The sequence below is a fragment of the Eurytemora carolleeae genome, unplaced genomic scaffold, assembly GCF_000591075.1.
Source record: "Eurytemora carolleeae unplaced genomic scaffold, Eaff_2.0 scaffold135, whole genome shotgun sequence".
In the NCBI taxonomy this organism is placed as follows: domain Eukaryota; kingdom Metazoa; phylum Arthropoda; class Copepoda; order Calanoida; family Temoridae; genus Eurytemora; species Eurytemora carolleeae.
The window spans coordinates 107,763-131,734 of NW_019396194.1; the positions used below are offsets into that span (position 1 = coordinate 107,763).

General features: G+C 31.3%; 1 long non-coding RNA gene across 1 annotated transcript; it reads left to right on the forward strand.

Annotated features, from left to right (window-relative positions):
• Positions 1-1,088: 1,088 nt before the first annotated feature.
• On the forward strand, positions 1,089-6,781 carry LOC111697804 (uncharacterized). The gene is made up of 3 exons (XR_002764384.1): positions 1,089-1,163; positions 3,177-3,213; positions 6,732-6,781. It is a non-coding gene; the product is annotated as an uncharacterized LOC111697804 (long non-coding RNA).
• The last annotated feature ends 17,191 nt before the right edge of the window (positions 6,782-23,972 follow it).

Below are 23,972 nucleotides of genomic sequence, written 5' to 3' on the forward strand. Positions count from 1 at the left end.
ATTGTGGTTTTCAAGTTAGAATAACATTGATTTATTAGAGAAAAGTTTGATGGGTACCATTAAAAGATTATTAAGCACAATAGGTGGCAACAGAGAAATGAACCAATTATACACGACGTCACAAGTGTCAAATAAAACAAAGAAAACGAATTTTTTTACATAAGTTGAAATGTTTTCCAAGATTAAATAAAAAGTTTAAAGACAGAAAATAAAGAACACAAAAAATTGCACTTATTTTAATGTAATATAAGCACTTTATTCTAAAATTATCACTATTATTGATAATTTTGTCGGACACAAAAACTAAGTTGACACTTGTGACGTAAGAATACAGCTGTTATGAGAGTGTACAAATTCTACATTGCCATTTATTGTACTAGAATCTATTTGGGTACCGTTTAAATAGAGGGTAACTTGAAATTACAACATTTAAAAGATTTAAGAATTAAGTTGTTTAATTATTTAATTATTTAATTATTTAATTTTTAAGTCACACTCCCAACCCTCATTATAGACCAACAAATAGTGAAATATAAACATAATATAGATTTTAAAGTCGTCTTCATATTTTAAAATATTCTGGCAACTATTGTGAATTTTAAATATTTTAATTTATTCTTATATGTTAAAATATCAAACTATTTTCAACATGAAGTTTTTATGTTTTCCAATGAACAGAAAAAAGAAAAAAAATTAGCAAACATTTTTCTATGATCCTAAGATCATACAATTTACTCTTTTTGTTTTTTTTCTATTTAGAAATTTGTTTTATTTCATTCAGCATTTCCAACCTGTACTGTGCTTTACTGTATGCACTGTACTATACTGTACTGTACTATACTGTGCTGTACTATACTGTGCTGAACTGTACTTTACTGTACTGTGCAGTTCTGTACTGTACTATACTAAAATGTACTGTACTTTATTTTACTGTACTGTACTGTACTGTACTGTACTATTTTAAACTTTGCTTTTATTTCTCATTTCATGCTATTATTCAATAAAGTTACCGAATATCCCTGTTGTTCTTTTATTTGTGTCAACAACTGTACTGTAACAAAACCATGCATTCATATGAAACAAATACAAAAACAGGAGGAAAACACAAGTCCATGATTTGCCATCATAAATTCCCACCGGGAGGAGATCTTTTTGTTGCGAAGGTAACATTTTCAAAAAGGGATTGGAATTTTGCCACAAATTCTAACGTTATAATCCCTTTGTTTTTGCCACCTGATGTCGAATGCTTTGCATAATTCATACTATAAAATCGGTTGGGTCAGCTGATCTAAGATGTACATTATTAGGCTGCAAAGATATAGGGTTTAATAATTAGAGTTTGTGGCAAGTGTTCAGTTCTTTGTATAATCAATCATTTATTTAAATAATTATGATGTTATTACTAATTATTATAAATGAACATCTCTTACCATGAAGCATTAAACAAGACAAAAAACAAAGAAAAAGGCTGTTTAAAAAAACCGAACACTTCACACTTTTTTCCTTTCAGAAACTTTAGCTTAGTTTTACCTTATGCGTTCCAATCAAATATTTAACATGATTAGCTCAAATCATGCGGCATACTTAAATTATGATATAAAATATGGACATAGATAGATTAACTACCTTAAAACTATCCTCTTAAATCCTTTAAATATCTACCTTAAACGTTTACCGTGCAATAAATACGTAATATGATGTTCTTAATCATGTGATATCAATGACATCGAAAGAATTGAATTACGTCAATGTCTGTCAACTTTGTAACCTAAGCTGTTGAATAAAGTTAGTTGATTGAGACTCTGCTCTCAATTACGTTATCATACGCCTAAGCAAGCTTGGAAGACAGCTTTGGTTCTCTTTAAAACATACGAGCAGAGATCTTTGCTAGTTGATTTAGCATTGAATGGAATATAGCTTGAAAGATAGCTTGGGTTCTTGTTAAATTATATGAGTTGAGATTTGGACTGTGTGTCTGTTAGAACCGGGGAGTTAAGCCTGGTTGAGAAATTGCCTGTGTAGCAATTTCATTGGACCTTGTGTCCTTTAGACCTGGAGAGTTAAGCTTGGTTGAAATAGTGCCTTTGTGGCATTTAAAATCGGAGAGTTGGTCCTGGTTGATCTTGGTAACGAGTAGACCTGGATAGATACGTCTCCAGTAAATTGTTATGGAGTAGGTATTCGCTACAAGATATGGAGGTTTTAAAATATCTGTAAAGGAGGGAAGGGTACAGGATTAATAAATTTAAAATTGGTTCATCTATTTTTCGTGAATTGTCCCTTTAAAGCGAGAAAAAGCATTCTTAGGTTGTTAAATGAGGAGATTTATATTCTCCGATCATTTTTGTTTTATATACCTTGCTCCCACGGTCCTACCACACCGGTAGAATTATAAACCACTTCAAGAACACTGCACAGCCGAAACTTTAAACAGAGATAAACTTTTCGTGATTTCCTTTTTTTAAATATCCGAAAGAAAATACACAATTAAAACAATAACCAGATTTTCAGAAATTTTTAGAAATTTTTACATTAATATTTGACTAAATATTTGGATTCGAAGAATTCTGATCTGATTTGATTTATTGTTAATTTGTAGGTCAACTTTATGTAGAAAAAATCAAAAAGATTTGCTTTTTCCAAACTCTACCAGTATATCTATATATAAATTTGGCTTGTCTGTCCGTTTGTCTGTTTGTTTGTTTGTTTGTATCCAATAAACGTCAAAACGGCTGAACCGATCGGGCCCAAATTTTTTGTGGGACATCACGTGACCACAGGGAAGGTTTATGAAAGAAATTCAATCCAAAAACTACCTAATTTGGAATAAGGGTAAAAAACGGTGATTAAGGCCTAGCTCAAATTTAAAATTGTCCACATTGGATATCAAGATCAAGCGTTTAAGATTAACGATACTCCTCACCAAAGTTTTCTGACTTCAGCACAGGGTTTATTCTTAACATGTTCTATATCCTATTGTACTGAAGGCGTGGGAACCCAGCATTACCCGGATATTGAACTTTCTCTTTGCAAGTCAACCCTTACGACTTAGGATTTTCAAACCAAGTTAAAAACATATTTTTGTGGTTCTACCAAGTTCCACAATCAAATGTGAGGCAAATCGTTATTTATGAATTTGATCGGAAATATATTTTTCAAATCTTATTCTTTTTCAGGTTGTCCCGGAAAGTTGCCAGCGAACAGAAGGAATAAGTAAGTAATTAGTTATACTCCCCTCCCCCCCGTGAGTTAAAAATTATAGTTACATATTGTATAAAGCCCCATAGAAAGTTCAGTATGGTTAAGAACCCCTGGAATGATTCCCAAAGCCAATTTCACTGTTAAGTCCGGTTTATTTTAATAACCGGGCTAGAGCGAGCTGTATAGTGTATAGTACACAATTCACATACAGGCAAAACGGAACGGTACACCAAATGAACCACTCCCTTCTTGGGAAATTCTCGTGATTAAAACATCCAAAGGGGTTGATAGGAATAACAGTGATTCAAAGGTTGCAAGCTCTCAAATAAAAATTGATGAGAATTTTGGTGAGCTACTTTAAAAATTAAAGAGTTAAAATCATGAACATGTCTAGAGATACGTACATACAAGTTTAATTGATTACTTAGGTAATATCAAATCTAGAACTATGTTGGATACATTTAATCAAAATTGAATATCATAGTAAAATTAAATTCTCCGACCTAGCTACAGGGTGTTCTACAATACATCTCAAAACTGTTTGATTAAAAACTTTAATAAAGATCCAATAAGCGATGATTGATTGAGATTAGTATAATCTTACAAATAGTAAAAGCTCACCGGCAATAAGAAATGTGTCAAACAAGGCAAATTTTTCAAAAATTTTGACCTTATAACTTTTTTAATTCAGGTGCTAGGAAGATTTAAAAAAAATGTCAAATAAAGGTCAGAAAAATGTAAACAATTAATTTTTTTAGGTTTTAACATATATGAAGATCTGACCCATGTTTTTACATTAATTTTTCTATGGCTTTTCAAATTGTAGTTTTTAGATCTGTAGCTGTAATAACAAAAAAGTTATTGGCTATTTTAATTTCAAGGTAATGATGTGAGTGCTAGGGCGAAAAAGTTAAATGAAAGGGGGTATAAGCTGAAGCCAAAAAGTTTTTGGAGTTTATCGCAATAGTAATTCTATCCGATGTCTCTGTCTCGACAAAATTGATATAAAACTGTGTCAAAGTTAATATGTACCATAGTAAGGATATAGCAGAAACGCGGGAGGTTGTCCAAAGTACGAATGTTGATTTTTTATATGAATTAAGCGATATAAGAGGTTGTTGACTTTAAAAGTCAATATAATAAAATAAAAAAGATCTAAATGGATATTTCTAACATTTATTTAATAAAAAAAAAAAAGTTTTGAAATAGTTTCCCAAGTGGGGTTAAAATTGGTTGGTTAAAAATGAATAAAGAAACTATAAATTGACAAACATCAGTAGCAACTTCATGTGAGCTATGTAGAACTTCATGTTGGTAGTGCAGATCAACTAGAACTGTAACAACAGGTTTCTGCTCTCTCCAGGCTCTCGTAGGATATATAATCCCCAACAATATTTCCAGGTTCGATTAGTAAACTCTTTAGAGTTGAGATTATCCTCATGTGGAGGAGCGTTAGAACTCTTGGAACATCTTGATGGGCTGGATGTCAGCATCGTCTATATTAACAACATGCAGGAGCCAGGGTAGCTCTCTGAGACTGAGTTGTGATCATCTCAAGAGTTTTTGGCTGACTGAGTACCAGGAGGTGTGGAGGGGTGAGGAGCGAGGGTTACATGTGTGTGCTTCATTGCGGAAATGGATCCTGTGTATACACACATCTTGAGAATAAACATCGGCATTTGAGTCGGTACAATCGTCTTCCTTATGTTTCGAATTTGTGTTAACAGAGGTAGTTAAAAACTTAAAAACTTAAAATTTTGAATGTGTCCATTTTGTGTTGAATTTTAGATTGAAAACCTTGGTGAGAAATATAGCTCCGGACAGAGTCAAGAATTGAGCTGAAAAAAATTTAAGATTTTCGTTAGATTTTTGAGTTAAAAAGTAGAGGTGAAAAAATTTATAAAAAATTAAAAAATCTAAGATTTTTTTAAGGCTACCAAAAAAACCCCAATTTTAACTGGGGAGTGTGTCCATTTCTTGAAGACTTTTCTGGTCATTTCCGGCCATCTCTTCTCATAAACAATACTTCACTGGAACCAGTGATTTCCTTTTTAAGTGTGGTGGACAAAAATTAGACAAATAACTTGTCAAACTAAAAAATTGTTTATGTATGTCAATGTTTCAGAGTAGTTTGATTTACTGTTAGATTAGTTTTTCTAACATGTAATATACGGATTAAATCCACCAACATGGAACGTGGGAGTTCAGAAGTGCATATTGCATAGAAATGAATACTGATGGATATTACTTATAATATATTATGTTTGTTTATAATCTTTGTGAAGAAACAATCTCAAGAACTGACGAGGGTCAACCCAGACCGAAATATATTTTCAATAAATGTGGAACTAACATCTACTTTTTTACTCTACAGAGGTTTGGTCCATCACCATCACTGAATTTTGGATATTACTCTGTATCCACCAGCTTTTAGTTCTAAATTGCTATCATACAGATTGATTGGTATCTGCAAAGCAACTATTTCTACGACATTTAGAGACCTCTTGCGGAGAGATTTCTAACTATTTTTTACTCAGATAAATATATCAAGCATAATGACTTTCTAAACTTAACAAGCAAGAAAAATATCCAACCTTGCCAAGTAGGAAAGGAAAGGAACAACAACTATATTTTAATGAACTATAATTTTCCATATTATATATTCTCCGCTCCCCCTAAGTTGGACACTTGCCAGCTATTCAAACTCCACACAGCTCAGGTTAATTTCTGCTCTCCTAGCACATCCTCAATATGATCCTTCAAAAAAAATCAAACCACCTCTACTTTTTAACTCAAAAATATAACGAAAATCTTAAACTTTTGTTTCAGCTCAATTCTCGACTCCGTCCGAAGCTTTATTTCTCGCCTAGGTTTTCAAACTAAATTTAACACAAATATACCTAATATTGGTCGCGACTCGCGATCAACTCATTTATACCCATGCGCGGGGGTGCACTTTTGGCGAATTTTTTTGTGTGCACCCCCTTTAAAACCGGTATTAAGAAGAAAATAAAGTTTAAAATCTATATTAATCTACATGAAGGCTGACTATTAGTCATCTGACCTTAATTAATTACCAATCATACAATTATAAAATATAGTAGTAAAAGAGAGAAAAATTGATTTTAAATGAAACCCCGCGAAAAAAATATTGTAAATAAGATTAAGGAACAAGAAAGAATTTTTGAGAAATAATCATAAAATGGACAAATTGTGACATTGTCGATTGATAAGAAAAGTAAAAAATCTGAATATCTACGTAAGTTTACTGTTAAATAAATTAGAGCCTGCCTCTGGCTCTAGGGGGCCTAGGGGGTACATGTCTAGGGTGGGCACAGGGGTACCGCCCCCCACTACGCGCCTGTATGTAATGAATCAAGATATCATAACATATATACAGATAATTTTAATTGAGGAATCAATCATTTAACGTACCCACATTGGATATCTAGATCAAACATTCAAGATAAAGATACCTAAGTTTAGAAATATCAATATCTTGATATTAAATATGCTTTAAATTATTTAAGTGGCTTGGCAAATTGGAAAAGACGAAGAAGAGGAAAAAAGACTGGAGAAGGTAATTAATTTACTTCTTTAATTATCTATTTTTAAAATATTTCATATTCTCAATAAGATGTTGATGTAAAAATCAAAATTAGATTATTTGATCTAACAGAGTTCAAAGTTTGAAATATCAAAGGTCTAAGATATCAGGTTGCAGAGATATAGGGATTACAATATCAGAGTTTGTTTCAAACACTCAGTTTCTTATGCCACCATTTTTTTCCCTAAACAATCACATTAATGTTTGTTGACTTGTGAACTTTTGTTCTTCTTTTATTTTAAATTCTATGTTAGCTTCGGAAACTGGAGGAAAAAGAAGAAAAGAAAAGAAAAGAAAGAGAGGAACGTGAAGCAAGAAATGCAGAACGAATGAAGAGTTTTAATAAAAGAGAAGGAAAAAAAGAAAAAGGTAAAAAAATATTGTTTTGTAAATGTTTAATTATACAGGGATAACCAGAAAACTCTGTTAAAGGATGACGACTCTTAGAATAAAGTTAAAAAAGTCCATTGAACATGGCAAAGCAATTGGGCAGTGTAAAAAGCAATTGGGCAGTGTAAAAAGCAATTGAGCAATGTAAAAAGCAATTGGGCAGTGTAAAAAGCAATTGGGCAGTGTAAAAAGCAATTGGGCAGTGTAAAAAGCAATTGGGCAGTGTAAAAAGACCCATTTCACTATATTAGTGATTTAATTAGTGTCTAGTAAACGTTTTGCTTTGTAACAAATCAAATACACTGAGATATAGCTATAATGTCGTCTTCCTAATCTATTATTTTCTGGTTATAACTGTACTTTTTATACAAGTTTCTTGAAATATAGTTACTACACTTATTAATATAATAATGTAGCAATATCTGCTGCAATTCGGATCGATTTTATTTAAAAATCATAAAAATGTAATATTTTGCTTCTTGGTAGAGTGTCTATAGACTTCAAGACACTATAGTGTCTTGAAGTTTCTTGGCATTAGTTGAAATATAAAATATGTAGATGGTTTATTATATAATAAAATATATAAATCCTTCATTTTACAACAAGTATACATAGAATTAATACATATAAAAGCATATATGAACCCATGGGGGGGGGTGACGGAGGTTTTATCCCTTCCTCTTCCCGCTCAAGGGCGGTTTTCAAGGGGGCCGTCCATTATCCCCCCCCTGAGTGAAATTAGGGGGGCCCCCTTTGATTTTTAAAAGTCATTTCACATTTAAACTATAAGTGTTATTTATATATGTTTATAAACAACGAGGTTATAGTATTTAGAGTGATGATGTACGCTAATCCTTTACTAGCTGTACAGGCCATGTACTCCGATTCCAATTATATATATTACATTACAAGGGGGTGATTTCTGAAAATATTTATTTAGGAGAATTTTTTTTACCATTTAACTACTGAAATCCACTACAGCTTTATCGTGTGCAGGATTACATTTTCACAGGAAGACGTACTATTAGACTTTTACAGAGCAATATTTCATCGTTAATAAACGGTTCTAAGAAAACTAAATAAAATTCAAGATACAAAACCTTCCCATACACTGTACTCCGAAAGCGTACTGCATATTTGATGTTTGTACTGTATGATTAGGCCATAATCTCGTAATATCCTTGATAAGTAAACTGAATAGATAAAGATAGATTGCGCATAAGACGACATTTTTCATCTTGAAAGATATAAATGTACAGAGATGTTTTAAAGATATTCCTATTATATATAGATTAACTAGGTCGGTTGTGAACATTGGCTGTTCTTATGTCATTGAGTACTTGTGGTGTACATGAGTTCTGTAGAAAGAAATTTAAGTTAGTTTAGTCCTTCTCATGTCCTTCTTCAGTTCTCGTCAATATGATATTTATGAAATCCATTAAAACACCAAACCACGGCCCGCTTATAGATATGATTCTATCTATCTATCTACACTGAACTCGGCCACAGTACAAATTTTATTTTGGTAATTTTTTCCATGGGCCTACCAGCTGATGTAGCAAACCGGACCCTAGATTTGTTGTGTTTATTTTAGGGGCATGTTTATGTTTTTTTTAATGTTTCGTTTATACAATTTTTTATTTTTTTTTATTCAAAATAGATTATTTTTTGTTTACAAAGAATTAATATAGCTGAAGGAAAGTTCAGGGTCCATAAAGTAGGAAAGTTGTACAGCTGTGTTGATAAACAGTGGGCCCTGTGATGTATGAACATGAGGTACTGCAGTGTAATATCTTGTGAATTAGTACTTGTCAAGATAAAATCTTTTTTTCGTTCCCGAAAAATGACCTAAGAGTAGCATGGGCGAAATTTACAGGCCAACCTTCCTCCTGGAATCAACCCCGCTTATAATTGAAGTACACTTTGACCCCTAGAAGTATGAGTTCGCGGACTGTACAATTCTTGGTGATTTTGCGTACATAAGCTATCTATGATTATTTATTTATCTATGGTAAAATGTCTGAAGTATTCACTTGGGCTAATACACATGAACAGGTAGCTAAGCTCCAGCTCCCCTGTTTTTAACTCTAAAAATAAACTAAAAACTACTTGCAGTCTCCTGCAAGAAAAATTGTATACATATGTATTATTTTTTATATAGCTTTTAGAAAAACTCTAAAAATCCTGCATTATTCTGTTTTTAGGTGCGCATCCACATAGAACGGAAGAGCCAAAACAAGTCGAAGAACCGGTTCTAATGAAGGGTGCTGATAGTCCAATGATACTTTGTGAAAAGTGTAAACAGGATCAGGTTTGGTTTGGTTTTACTTGATTTGAAGGGGTCGGGCGTAGGTTGGCGGAGGGGGGGATAGATAAAACTCCTAAGAATGAGCGAATACCGGATAATATTTCTTTAATTCTCTCTACATTCCACTTATATAGAAGCAAGCTGTCATGGCAAGCTGTCATAGAGAGAGAGAATTAAAGAAATATTATCCGGTATTCGCGCATTCTTAGGAGTCTTATCTATCCCCCCCTCTGCCAACTTACGCCCGACCCCTGATTTGAACTAGAAACTTGAAAAAAATGTCGCAAAGGATTTTTACTTTTTAAGGTCCAAAACAACTGATTAATTTCTAAAAAAGTTCAGGGCACTTTTTAGAAATAGTTTGGTTGTAAATTATTACAAAATAATTTGCGACATTTCATATTTAAGAGAAAATTTAAAAATTTCTCTGCATGTGTCTAGCAAAACATAGCATATGTGCACATAGTAAGAAATAATTTAGTTTTAAACCTTAGCTTAGCAAAAAAGTAGTTTGTGTTTAATTATAAAATATTTATTTTTTAAAAGAGACTTCCTTAAGAAATCTTAAGATTTAGAAAACAATTATCCACCATTTGATTATCCCTGTTTTTGGTCCTTAAATTTTCACAATTAGTACCCCCCCCCNTCCCCCCCCCCCATTATCCTCTAGGGTTGGGGCCTTAAAATTTCCATATTTTACGGTCATTTTGCGGTCAAGCTCAAGATAATTTTGTGTTCGAATTTATAAAATGATTTTCTGGTCGCACATTGTTCAATGTTTACAGAGAAACAGGTTTCACAAAGAAACAATTTGTCAACAAAACCTGAAACTAAACAAATATTAAGTCTAAAAATAGAAAATTCCGGGCTGTATCTTCTCTACAGAAATTTTTTAAGAAATACAGGGGGGAAATTATTGCCACTCTCAGTCTCCCGATTTCAATCATCTTTCAACCCTGTATCTCTTCAAAGGGACTGTTAACATATGTTAAGTTGACAATGCCTGGTTATGCCCTGCAAAGCTTTGTCTGATCAAGTAGGAATTATATCAATGTTTAAATTTTTTAAATAGATTATTTCCGAGTGTGGTTTCACTACCGGAACACACATGGGAATGTCTTAATTAATAAACTTAGAAAACGGCAGTATCTTTCACGATATTGATCAATGGTATCCAACCGAGCATTGTCATCTTTGCACGGAGAGACACTTGATATTACGCTAACAGTCGATCCCTTTAAAAAAATATTAATCCTATATCTTAGTTCCTACTTAATAATGTTTTTGAATATCATTCTAAAAATATTGGTCAGAGGCTGTTAAAAATAAAAAAAATAAAATGTTAATCCTGTCTTTTTTGTAAAATCTATTTAAAGAAATCACGCAATCATGAATTTTATAGTCGGGTCTTGACTCTTTTCTATAAATGAAAACTTATTCTAAACTTTCATAAAACTGTTGCTAATTGTTTTTTGTCCATTAAGAAATAAAAAAAAATCCAGAGCAACGCACTTTACCATTACCAGATCAGAAGAAAACAGGTAACCTTATTTTGCACAATTTTACTATTTAGCTTAAGTTTTACCCTTTACCCTTATCAGGGTTGTCAAAAAATTAAAAACAATTTAGAATATGCACTGCAAATCAGCTGCTATAATTTTTCTAGTCTCAAGCAAAGTTATTCTATAAAAAAAAACACCCCCAAAAGAGATCTCAAAAATAGTTTCTCTCTGGTTGTGTAACCTTTCAACGTATCGGCTGTTTGTAGCTCCAAACTGAGAATTAATGATGTTTCTAATTTCTACACACACTCAAATCTAAATAAAGTTGTAATCTCTGTTTGTCTGTTTATCTGTCCGATTTTAACTCAGGAACCCCTAAACCGATTTGCCTCAAATTTGATTAGTGAACTGGGAAGAAGCACAGGAATGTTCTTAATTTGGTTTTTAGATTCTAAGTTGGGTGGGTGCACTAATTTTAAAATGAAAAATAGCTAACATTTTAATTTACGACCAAGCGCGGGTAAACGACGGAAAAAAATATGAGTAGCTTTGGCAATGCAGCGCGCTGGGTTCTCAAGCTAGTAAGCTAGTAAGTAAAAAGATGATATTACTTCTAAAAATGTGAAATTTCTGTCAAATCACTCAAATCTCAGTATCAGGGAGTACGCTAATTTATCTAGACTTTGCGACCTTGTAACTTCTTAAGTTTGAGATTTACGTCTATGAGTGATTAATTTAAAAAAAAATCTTCTCAAAAATTCTTTAGAATGGAAGGTTTTGCTCGAAAACGTGATTTCAAACTAAATTAAATTATTGCTAAATTTTCTGATCAGAAAACAAAAATGCAAACCTAAATTTATTAGAAGTGGTTTTATTTTTAGTCTTCGAGAACATTAATTTAAATCTCCACGAGATAATAAAGATTAATTTTTTCTTCTGTTATTGTGAACAAAACTTTTCTTACTCTTCTTAAACAACATTAATCTTATACTTTTGAAATAAAAAGTTTTTTTCTTTTCATTAATTATTAGGTTCATTTTTGTTCTTTAAACTTTCTTATTTACCTTTCTGCTTATTTTAAATAATCCTTTTTTATGAGGTTTTGTGAAAGATAGGTTTAGATATCTTTCTTGAATGTGTGTCTAGTTTCTACTCTCTAGTCTCGTTCCTACCGTCCCCCGGCCCTCATCCCGTATCCAAACCTCTAGATTCCTCGTACATATATTCTACCGTACCTCAGTATACTATATACTATTCTACTGTACCTCAGTATACTATATACTATTCTACTGTACCTCAGTATACTATATACTATTCTACTGTACCTCAGTATACTATATACTATTCTACCGTACCTCAGTATACTATATACTATTCTACTGTACCTAGTATACTATATACTATTCTACTGTACCTCAGTATACTATATACTATTCAACCGTACCTCAGTATACCATATACTATTCTACTGTACCTCAGTATACCACATACTATTCTACCGTACCTCAGTATACTATATACTATCCTACCGTACCTCAGTATACTATATACTATTCTATCGCACCTGAGTATACTATATACTATTCTACTGTACCTCAGTATATACTATATACTATTCTGCTGTACCTCAGTATACTATATACTGTTCTACCGTACCTCAGTATACTATATACTATTCTACAGTACCTCAGTATACTATTTACTATTCTACTGTACCTCAGTGTACCATATACTACTACTGTACTCTTGGTAAAATCCTTATAGGGACTGTATGTCCATTTTCAAGTGACCCTCCACACAAAGATGGCAATGCCCGATTTACAACGATGCCATTGAAAGTGGAAAAACTAGAAAAATAGAAATAAACACTTTTTAATTCAGAAAAACGCGCGACGGTTACTTTCCATATTTTTGATCAGATTTATAAGGTTTCCTGGGTACCGTTGTAAATCGGACAGCGCTGTCACTTGAAATGTTGCTTATATTCCCTTTAATCCTGATGTTGTTAGATATATGTACACTTTCTTCCGTTTCTTCTGTTGAGTTTCCTCTTGTAATGTTTCTTACTTCATGATACCAATTATTTCATCTGAGGCAAACCCGCTCAAAATGTTATAATTACTAAAAATAGAAAGGAAAGGATTCCCATACTTGGACTGAGATTATAAAATTATCATTTCTATTATTGTTTATAACTATCTTTTTATCCACCATCATTCTTGTGATGTTTAGTTCTTCTTGCTTTATGATATTCTCAACTCAAAACTAGAACTAGGTGTGTGCACTGCGCATAATTTTAGAATTAAATTTAAAAAACAATCATAATTGCTGAAGTCAAATTGGCTTCAATGCAAAACGCGAATAAAAGTTTTTTTTCTGAAAACTACATTTTTTATTTCGGAAACATCCAAAATAATTGATTAAGTTTTGGTTTAAAAAAAGGATTTTTACTTAGATTTTTTACATTGTAAATATAAATAAAATTTATTTCCATCCCTACTTTGAGTCTGAACTTGGTGGTCTGGTAATTTTTCAAGACAGATTTGAACCATTTTTATCTGAAAGAAAGATTTGTAAATTATATATTTTTTAAATGTCTCATCTTGTATTTCAGCCGGGACGGAGGAATCAAATTATCTATGCAACTAAAGGTAATATATGTTTAAAAAAGGATTTTGAAAAATATTAAATGTGTTTATTTTTTTTTATTTTTTTAAAGAATTTGATCTACATATAAATAATGTGATCAAAAACAATTTTAAATCTTTTGTTTTGATAAATTTAAAAAAAAGATAGTTTTAACCATTTTAACACCAAGTTAAAATCGAAATCTAAGTCTATATCTGAATTAATATTTGGGTTTCAGGCTCTAAAAAATAATGGATTTTAGCTTTACAATCAAAGTCAAAAGTTTCGGCGTTTCATGTAAATTCTCAATCAGTACCAACTTCATTTAAAAAAAGTCAGTATCAATTTAAATTTTCTCTGTTCTTTTATAACTGTACATAACTTCAATACTGTACATAACTTCATAACTGTTCACAACTTCAATACTGTTCATAGTTCATATCTGTACATAACTTCTTAACTGTACAAAATCTCATAACTGTACATAACTACATAACTGTACAGCACTACATTACTGTATATAAATACATAACTCTACAGCACTACATTACTGTATACAACTACATAACTCTACAACACTACATTACTGTATATAACTACATAACTCTACAACACTACATTACTGTATATAACTACATAACTGTACAGCACTACATTACTGTATATAACTACATAACTCTACAGCACTACATTACTGTATATAACTACATAACTCTACAACACTACATTACTGTATATAACTACATAACTGTACAGCACTACATTACTGTACAGCACTACATTAAATGAATTCAAACCAACTCGTTTATTAGGCCACTGCACAAGTTTAAACATACATATATTAATTAAATAACTGACAAGTTATATATATATATATATTGTGACCGGGGAGCTACAATGTACAAGATAGCTCAGGCTGTTTACACACGAGCTCCTTTGGTTCAGCATAACAATAATTAGATTTAAACTCTGTGCATTGTGCTTGAGTGTAGCATGACATAATTACATAACTAGGTGGCGAGGTATGGCGTTTGCTGCGGCGCGGATGCTCAAGGATAAAAAGGAAATTATTATTTTTTTAAATATCTAAATCTGTATAAGTATAAACTTTACTTGTCTGATATCTGTTTGTTTGTAACCAATAAACGTGAAAACGGCTGAACCGATCGAGTCCAAATTTTGTGTCACTTCACATTACCCCAGGAAAGGTTTATGGATGCTCAGAAATTAAAAGTTTTGCTTTTATCTGTATACTACTTATACAGACAAAAAGCATGATAAGAGTGAGCGTTAAGTTTTTTCATCAAAAATTCTTCCAAACGATTTAAAAAATTAATAAGTTATTATACGCTCATATTTCTTTATATTTAAGACTTTAAAGCTCCAAAATTGAGAATCAGGCAAAAATATCAAAATCTAACTTAAAGTTTAATTGGATTTTCTAACTTGTATCATTTGGTTTTATTTATAGATAACTTTCCTGTCATTTATTAGCATGTTTTACTTCAAATTGAGGGGGCCCATCTATTTTTGATTTTAGTACAAATACTATTTCTTCCAAGTTTGTCATTTAATTTAATTTTATTTGAAAGATCTCCAAATACTTAACAATTTGTTGATTGTTGGATTATTTTCTTTTTTTCCATAAATTAATAACAACACAGATAGAACAACAGATAGAACACTAAATGTTGTCTTTTCAAGATTTTGTTTTTTTTAATAACAACACAGATAGAACACTAGATGTTGTCCTTTCAAGTTTTTTTTAAACAACACAGATAGAACACTAGATGTCGTCGTTTCAAGATTTGGGGTTTTTCGTTTGCAATAATCCTGAGGCAGAAGCCCAAAGGAGTTCCGCGCAGGCAGCGTTGAATTACAAGACGACAGAGCGAGAGCATGTGCTGCCTGCGCGGAACTCTGAGCTTCTGCCTCAGGGTTCTTGTGAACGAAAAGCCTTAAATCTTGAAATTTAGTGTTCTATCTGTATTGTTATTAATCTATGCTTTTCCCTTTTGTAACCTTTTTAAAGGTTTCGTACAACATATATTATGCAGTCGGTAGTATACCACTGCCGAGCGTACAGTGTCCATTAAAGGTATAATCGTCTCATAATTTCTAATCCTTGAACCTGATGTCGCTGACTTTAATATTTTTTACTGAAAATTAAATTCAAGTTTCATTTTAAAAGACTAGCTTTGGAACCCAGCGTTGCCCAGGGTACTCCATAAGTACTCCCAATGTGTACAAACTTTCTTCCGAGTTCATCGATGAAAATTTGAGACCAATCGATCAGAGGGTTTCCGAGTTATGACCGGATATCCAAACAAACAAACATAGATTTCTACTTTATATATGTAAATCTATATATATACTTTACTTGTCTTTCTGTCTGTTTATTTGTCTGTTTGTATCCGATAAACGTCAAAAAGGCTGAATAGATCGGGCCCACATTTATATGGGATCTCGCGTGACCCCAGGGAAGGTACGTTTATGAACGATCAATATTTTAAATATTTGTGTTTAAAGTTTTTTATTTTTGTAACATTATAAAAATGCGCGAAAAAAGTTCATGAAACCCGCAAACTGTACAAAGAGAAGATGCTCACAGATAAAGCCTCAACTAAAAGTTGAAATAGAAGACAATTTATTTCACTTTGGTATTAAAGCTTATTAATGTTTAAAGTGAGTCGATCTAAAACCTAATGTTGGGGTTAATGAACTGCTCGAAGTAGTTGAACTATTTATGGCTAGTTGAACCACTTCTTCAGTAAATATAACAATATCTTTGTTTATCCTTTTTTGTTTGTTTTCTGGTCTTGTTTAAAAATTCAAAAAGATAAACTACCGCAGAAAGAGCAATTCGAATTTTCTAAATCTTTTTCATATTTTTGGGAAAAATAATGATTTCCGTCTGAAGGATCAAAAGTTAAAAAGATCACAGGAAGCCCTGCACAATAACCATGGATACATCCCTAGAACACGAAGCAAGGTAAATACAGTCATCTCTATAATAAATTTGATTTTTTATGTTTTACCAAACTTATAATTTTCAAATGGGGGTTGTATTAGAAAGATTGTTACGGTTTAAAAAGAAAGTTGTCTCACATTTAATGAAAATTGCTTTGCATATCGAATTCTTGAAGGAAGTTTAGCTTCTCTTAGGCAAACAGTTTTTTATGTATTATTTTAACTAACCGTCAACTAACAACTAAATACATCCTGCCCTATACAAAATGGCTGGCTTTAAATAACAGGTTATCTAAATTTGTCGCTTTACAATGATTCGAATTTTGTCTTTTGAGTGACATTTTTTTTCTGTTTCTGTGTTTCATTTTTAAAATGAAAAATTCAACAGTTAATTTGATTAAAGGTTCTAATTTTATTTGTTCTCTTCTAATGTTGGAAGGTTATAACATTATCAACATATTAATGTAATTGTTTAAAACTTGCAACATTTATCTTTAAACTTGTATCATAACTCTTTAGAAAAAGAACATTTACAATCTAAATATTGCACCAACAATCCTTTTCACTTTTCTTTCAAATGATTAATTCGGAGCCAATCAAACCAATCTAACAAAATAACTACAACAAATATTCACAATTTTAAAATTTTTGATCGCTTTTTCACGTTCTTTGAATATTTCCATTTGCAAAAATTGTTCATTTTAATATTTTCGTATTTAAAAACCATTTCATCATTTCCGAACGATTACAGGAAGTGAGCCGAAAATTAACTTTACTTATTTACATTTGGACAACAAATATTTTTTCACAAACCCCCCTTCCCCTCTCTCCTATCGTCTCTCTCTGAGTATTTGGTCTTGAGTGTAATGACAAAACTGTGTTATATTCCCCCAAGATTAGGTTTTTTTTAATCAAAGAATAGGTAAAACCTTTTAACTCTTCAACGTCAAAACAGGTTTTTTAAAAGTGACTTTAGGCGTAATCTCAAGTGAACTCTCATTCACAGAGTGCCTAGTCTGATTCACAACCGTACCCTGTACCTTTAACCCAAAACAAGCTAGGGAGTTTGAATCTATGTATAGCCTAGGGGGGCCTTGTAGAATAGGGTTGAAATGCATGTTCAAAGCCCAATTTTTCAAGACCAGCTCAAAGAAAAAAAAATTAGACCAATAACTTTAAAAGTTTAGGTGCTAAGGAGGCCGGGTTGAAAAAATGCCTAAAAAAGGGTAAAAAAATGAAATTTTCTTTTGTTTTAAACAAATATCAAAATGTGACACATATTTCTACATCCATTTTTCAAGGGCTTTTCAAAAATATATCTGTAGCATTAGTCACAAACAAGTTATGGGCTATTTTAGATTTTTTTCACAGACCTTCTGCCTTGTACCCTACCCTATAAATTATAAAACATATTTTTTTGACAAAAAATCCTTTAATTAACTATTCATTAAAAGTCACAAAATGTTACGGTAATAGTGTCAAAAATAAGAGTGCTAGGACAAAAAACTACAGGAGGGGGCGCCAACCCCCCCCCCCAGCTTGTTTAGGGTTAACTTGAAAAGTATTCTAAATTATCTTTCTTTATCTAATGCCTTACAAATATGCAAATCAAATTTATTGAGAAACCACAACTAAAAATAATCCATTTTTAACTTTTTATAATGTTTTTTTCGCTTAATATTAATCCGTTGATGTGATAGCGTGTGATAACGATGACGTTATCACTGCTGATTTATAAAATAAGGGTTACTTGAAATTATGTCTTATTTTACATTAATAACTTGTACACAAGAAGATATTGAATATAGTAAGACAATGGAATATCTTGAAAAGACAATTCTTTTCAAGAGCTAGTCTAGCTATACTCCACTAGTCTAGCTATACTCCACTAGTCTAGCTATACTCCAATAGTCTAGCTATACTCCTAACCAAAAACTAAAAAGAGAGAGGAAAGGAAATTTTCCAAAATAAACTTTAGTAAGTGAAATTCTATATTTGATTTTCAATATTCTAGTCTCAATTTGAAGAATATACTCAATCAATAAGATTCAATATTCAATAAAATGTGTGAAATCTTGCCATGAAATCATCATATATTTGATTTAGTGATGGGAACCTTTATAAATTCAATTTTAAGCTTGTCATTCATGTATATAAATATAGATTTAAACTCTAAAACTCGCTACAAAATTTTAACATTTATTGTTAGACAAAAATTAGGATGCCTAAATAATTTTTAGTCAGTTAAAAAGCAAGAAAAAATGGGGGTTTCTTAGATGTTATGGATGGACGGGCAAATGATGCAAAAAGTTGGATCCACATCTTTCCGGAAATGTTTGTGTGGGTTCATATCCTGTCTGCCATTTATCCACCCTTATCCGACATTAATTCTCACAAAATCAATCTTGCCAAAATAGTTTTTTTTTCAAACTTGTTTTTTTCAGTTAAACATTTACCGTGGATCCCGAAGTCCAAGTATCAGTAGTTCTAGAACCGGTTTTTCTCAGCTCTCAGACAATACTAAGGTAAATTTCAACTGAAAGTATTCTGAATTTTCCAATCTTTAAAAATAAATTTTGTATGCATGGCACATACTGCCAATTTTTATATTTCAAATTTTGCTCCTTTTTTTCATCTGATATATGCCACTGTTGAATGCTGTAAATATTTTTTTTCAAATTCATTTTATTCCAAATGGACTTTTGTACAAATTATTTTTGAAAAACACTCTTTTGCACTTTTATCAGCATGCTTTTTCTCTTTCCACTTTTTTCAAAAAATATATTGTATTATTTAATATGTCTTCGAAAAGTTGTTCAAATACCAGAAAACATTAGTTTAAAGTTTAAAACAAACATCCTTCAATCTAATTTAATCAATATTACATACAGGGTGAGCCAAAAAAAAGTTTGGTGCAAAATTGTACCTTTTTTGTGCAACTCTCCTGAATGGTGTTTTTTCAATATTTTTTAAAATTTGTAATTTTTTGGTACTCCAAAAAAATCAGCGAACTTTTTTTCTCTCAAAATCAAAAGTTTATAAAAACAAAAATGTGTAAATAAATTATTATTATCGAAATCTAAAATTTTAAAAAGATTGAATCACAGAATCGCAGAAAATTTGCAAAATTGTAATAAGAAAATTCGCAAGTTATACGGAACAAATGTTTTTCAATGGCTCTTTTGGTTTTAACTGAACAGAGCTGAACACTTTAGAATGGGATATCCTTAATCCTGATCGGATAATTAATCTGGAGATTAAAAATGAGTGGAGAACAAGCAATATTTAATCTCGAGATTAAGAAAAAGAGTGGATTAAGCCTTAATCCCGATATCCACCATTCTAAAGTTTTCAGCTCTGCGTATATTAAATACTTTCGAATATACTAAGAAGAAAAGAACTAGAGAATTTCAAAAACTTTTCCTTAAAAAACAGACCAGAACTAAAAATTGCGAATTTTCTTATTACAATTTTGCGAATTTTTTGTGTTTCAATCTTTTTAAAATTTTAGATTTCGATAGAAATAATTTATATACACATATTTGCTTTTCTAAACTTTTGATTTTGGGAAAAAAAAAGGTTCGCGGATATTTTTGGGGGTATTGGAGTACCAAAAAAGTTACAACTTTTCAAAAAATATTGAAAAAACAGGACAGTTGCACAAAAAAATTTTGCACCAGGCGCCGCAAATCACACTTTTTTTTGACTCACCCTGTATATTTAAAGCACAGTTAATATTTTCGAAATAGTTTACGGATCAGAATATATTGTTCTTTATTATATATTATATAATATACGTACTGTTGATTCTTTATTGTGTAAATATTTGTAATCAATTATCTAGATTAAATGATGCATTATCCAGTATAAACAAATCAATCTTGATGAGTAATACACCAAGTTTTCACTATCTTCTAGAATCCATCAGAGTTTATTCATTTAACAATCAAATCCTGTGGTACCCTGAGGCCGAATTTAAATAATTTAAACCGAGTCGCTGAACCGCCAATAACCTGTTCTAAATGAGCGCCGGCTCAAATCTCGAAACCCAATTTTCGGCTAAAACAACCAAGTTTGAACTTTGTCTTGTAATTCAACCCCGTCTAAACTCGGTTCAAATATCAAAAATTTGCTCCATCAGGTTGTTAAGATATAGGAAATAGAAAATTTGAGTTTGAAATTCCTTTGATTGAAAAAATAATCTATGATTTTGTGGTTTCGTTTTTTGTTCTTAATTGTTTAAAACCATAAATAAAAAAGTGCTTTCTATTTCTTAAAAATTGAAGGTTTGTTAGATTTGAAAAGTATATAACAAACGAGAAAAGATCCTTTTTCAATGACTTAAAAAAAACTTAAAACAGAGATTACATCGTTATTTCCAAAGGTGTTGGCTCTTGAATGTAAATTCCCTAGAAAAACTTCCCTTTTATAATCTTTGCTAAGAACTAGCATGTTCTATGCTTTATACTGTACACCCATGCATTCAGTTTACACATACCAATCTATCTTTTGTAAGTCAGGTAAAGTGTTATTCAACAAATACGTATATTTTTGTATTATCCATATCACTTACATATCTATATAAAAAACCTAGTATTCTTTGAAATAGTATTGTACGGTGGTAGGCGATTATACCAATACAAAGAAGACGACTTTTGATTTCAATTTTGATTTAATCAAGCTGTTAAACAGGATGAAAACACATAAACATAGAGGTTAAGAGAACACTGCAAACTATGATGTGCTCGCCCTCAAGCAAAAATCGAAAAGCATTTTGCTTATTATTTCTTTTAAACTTAGGCCAGAAACAAGCGTGATGCATTTTTAAAATGTATATGACTTGTGCTACAAAAAAGTATAACTAAGTTGGCATAAAGCGTTTTAAATTTTATGACTAACTTATATCTCAGTGTCATTTAAAAAAGCTTCTCTTTGATTACTTAAGTAAACTTGTAATTTGAGAAAAGCTTGTTAACATTGAAAATTTACATAAAAAAGTCGTCCTCATTGTATTGATTTAATAAAAACTATCAAACTAATGTTTTCAGCATAATATAAAAAGTTATTTTTATAATGAATTTTACCAACCTTGAAAGAACTAAAGACCAAATCGTAATTTCAAATTCAAAATTGAATTTTGGTCATTTTAAAACATCATTCAAATGAATTCCCTGATATTTTGTAATATTTATTTTAGGTTAAATTCTATTCTTTCATTCTTTAAATAGGACTAAGCATTGTATATTCTAAAATTCCAGGAAAATAAGTCGATGCCTAGTTCTTTTACAATTATTTGTTCAATGCACACTTTTTAACTTTTTTTCTCAGCCCGACTTTTTTAAGCTTCCTGTGCATGAAATGTTTGACCTTATAGACTCGGTAGGTTAGGGCTTCAAGATGCCATCTTCAGCTGGGGTTGTCTCAAGAAACATTTCTAACTCCCTGGTAAGTGTGGACTTAGATATATGGGGGGGGAGGGAATCTTACTAAACAAGTGGCTTTCATCTGGGGCAAAACAAAGTACTGCGGCTCGGAACATTAAATAAGTATGGCAAAGTACTGCGGCTCGGAACATCAAATAAGTATGGCAAAGGAATTAAGTCTTTGCCACCAATTCTGATTTTCTTACATCTTATTCTTATATCTTTGCAACTCAATGTCATAGACCTTAGATATTTTAAACTATGAATTCTGTTTGATGAAATAACAAGAAAAATTAAAATTTCAAAGGTTTACACCATCAGGTTGCACGGGTTTTTGGATTTAAAAAACTTTAATGTGTGACAAAGACTGTATTCATTTAACCAATGTGACAAGTGCATGCTGGCAAACATATTATGAAGCTGGACCAAAAAAGGGAATCTGCATATTTAGAAATAAAAAAACTTAAATTGGCTGTATTATTGTTTATTAAACTTGAATGAAATGTAACGTGTTAAGTAAGTGTGATGTGTAATGTATTTGTGAATCTGTATTTGTCCTATGTCCAAATAATATCAGATAAACTACAGGGTGAGTCAAAAAAGGGTGAATATCGAGATTTTGCATACAATACAGAATTTTATTTAGGTAATCTCATGTTTAACAAATATGCATGAAATTTGTGAATATTTTTTTAAAGGCAATCTGATAGACCCTGTGAAAATAACTCACGAAACTATTTTTTACTCAAAATCACATGAGAAGAAAAACAAATATGCGGGAATATATTATTTCTATTACACCTTAAAATCTTAAACAGATCAGATCAGTAGTTTTTGTGAAATTTCGCATCGTTTTTGCATTTCTTTTGCTTAATTCATTTTTGCAAAAAAGTTAGTTAAATGCGAACAAAAAATTTCGCATTTTTTTCGCGAAAGTTTTCGTTCGCTGCAGAAACCCTATCTATTAGATTGCCTTTCAAAAAACAATTCAAAAATGTAATGCATATTTGTCAAAAAATGGATTATTATATTCAAGATCTCGTTTTATTCAAGAGTTTGCGAAACTTTTGCAGTAACATAAAAATTTGCGCAAACTGACAAAGGAATTGAGTCTTTGCCACAAACTCGGATTTTCTATTCCCTAGATCTTTATATCCGTTGATATTTCAAACTTATTATTGTATCTAACAGAATTCATAATTTCAAATATATAAGGTCTATGACATTGGGTTGCAGAGATTTAGGGATTAGAAAACCAGAGTTTATGCCAAAGACTCAATTCCTTTACTTAAAATTTGTTTTCGATGGAACCCCTTTTTTAAATTTCCATCAATTTACTTTGTATCATTTATGATTCAGATTCAACAAAGGAATTGAGTCTTTGCCACAAACTCTAATTTTCTAATTCCTATATATGTGCAACCTGATGGTGTAAACCTTTAATATTTCAAACTCAGATTATTTGATCTATCATAATTCATAGTTTGAAATATCTAAAGTCTACAACATTGGGTTGCAAAGCTATAAGGATTAGAAAATCAGAGTTTGTGACAAAGACTCAATTCCTTTAGGATCCTGGGATTTTCACAATATAGTCAATATATCGGGTTTGAAGGAGATTGAAGCAGATTTTGTCCAAGTTTCTATTAACCCCAAATAAAAAAGTGTCTTTATCAAAAACCTACTTGATACCATATTTTTGTTTCCTGTTGGTTACAAGTCAATTTCTGAAAATTCTAAATTTGAAAAAAGTTTTCTGTAATATTTCTATCATAATTGCAAGAGAAACCTGATATTTTGTAGAGTTAGACAAAATTTCTATAACGCATTAATTTAGTTTATCATGTTTATCAATGTCAATTTGCAATATGCTGACTCCATCTTATTTTCCTTTTTATATTCCCCTCTTTATACCTCCCCATATATACCATTCTAAACATGCT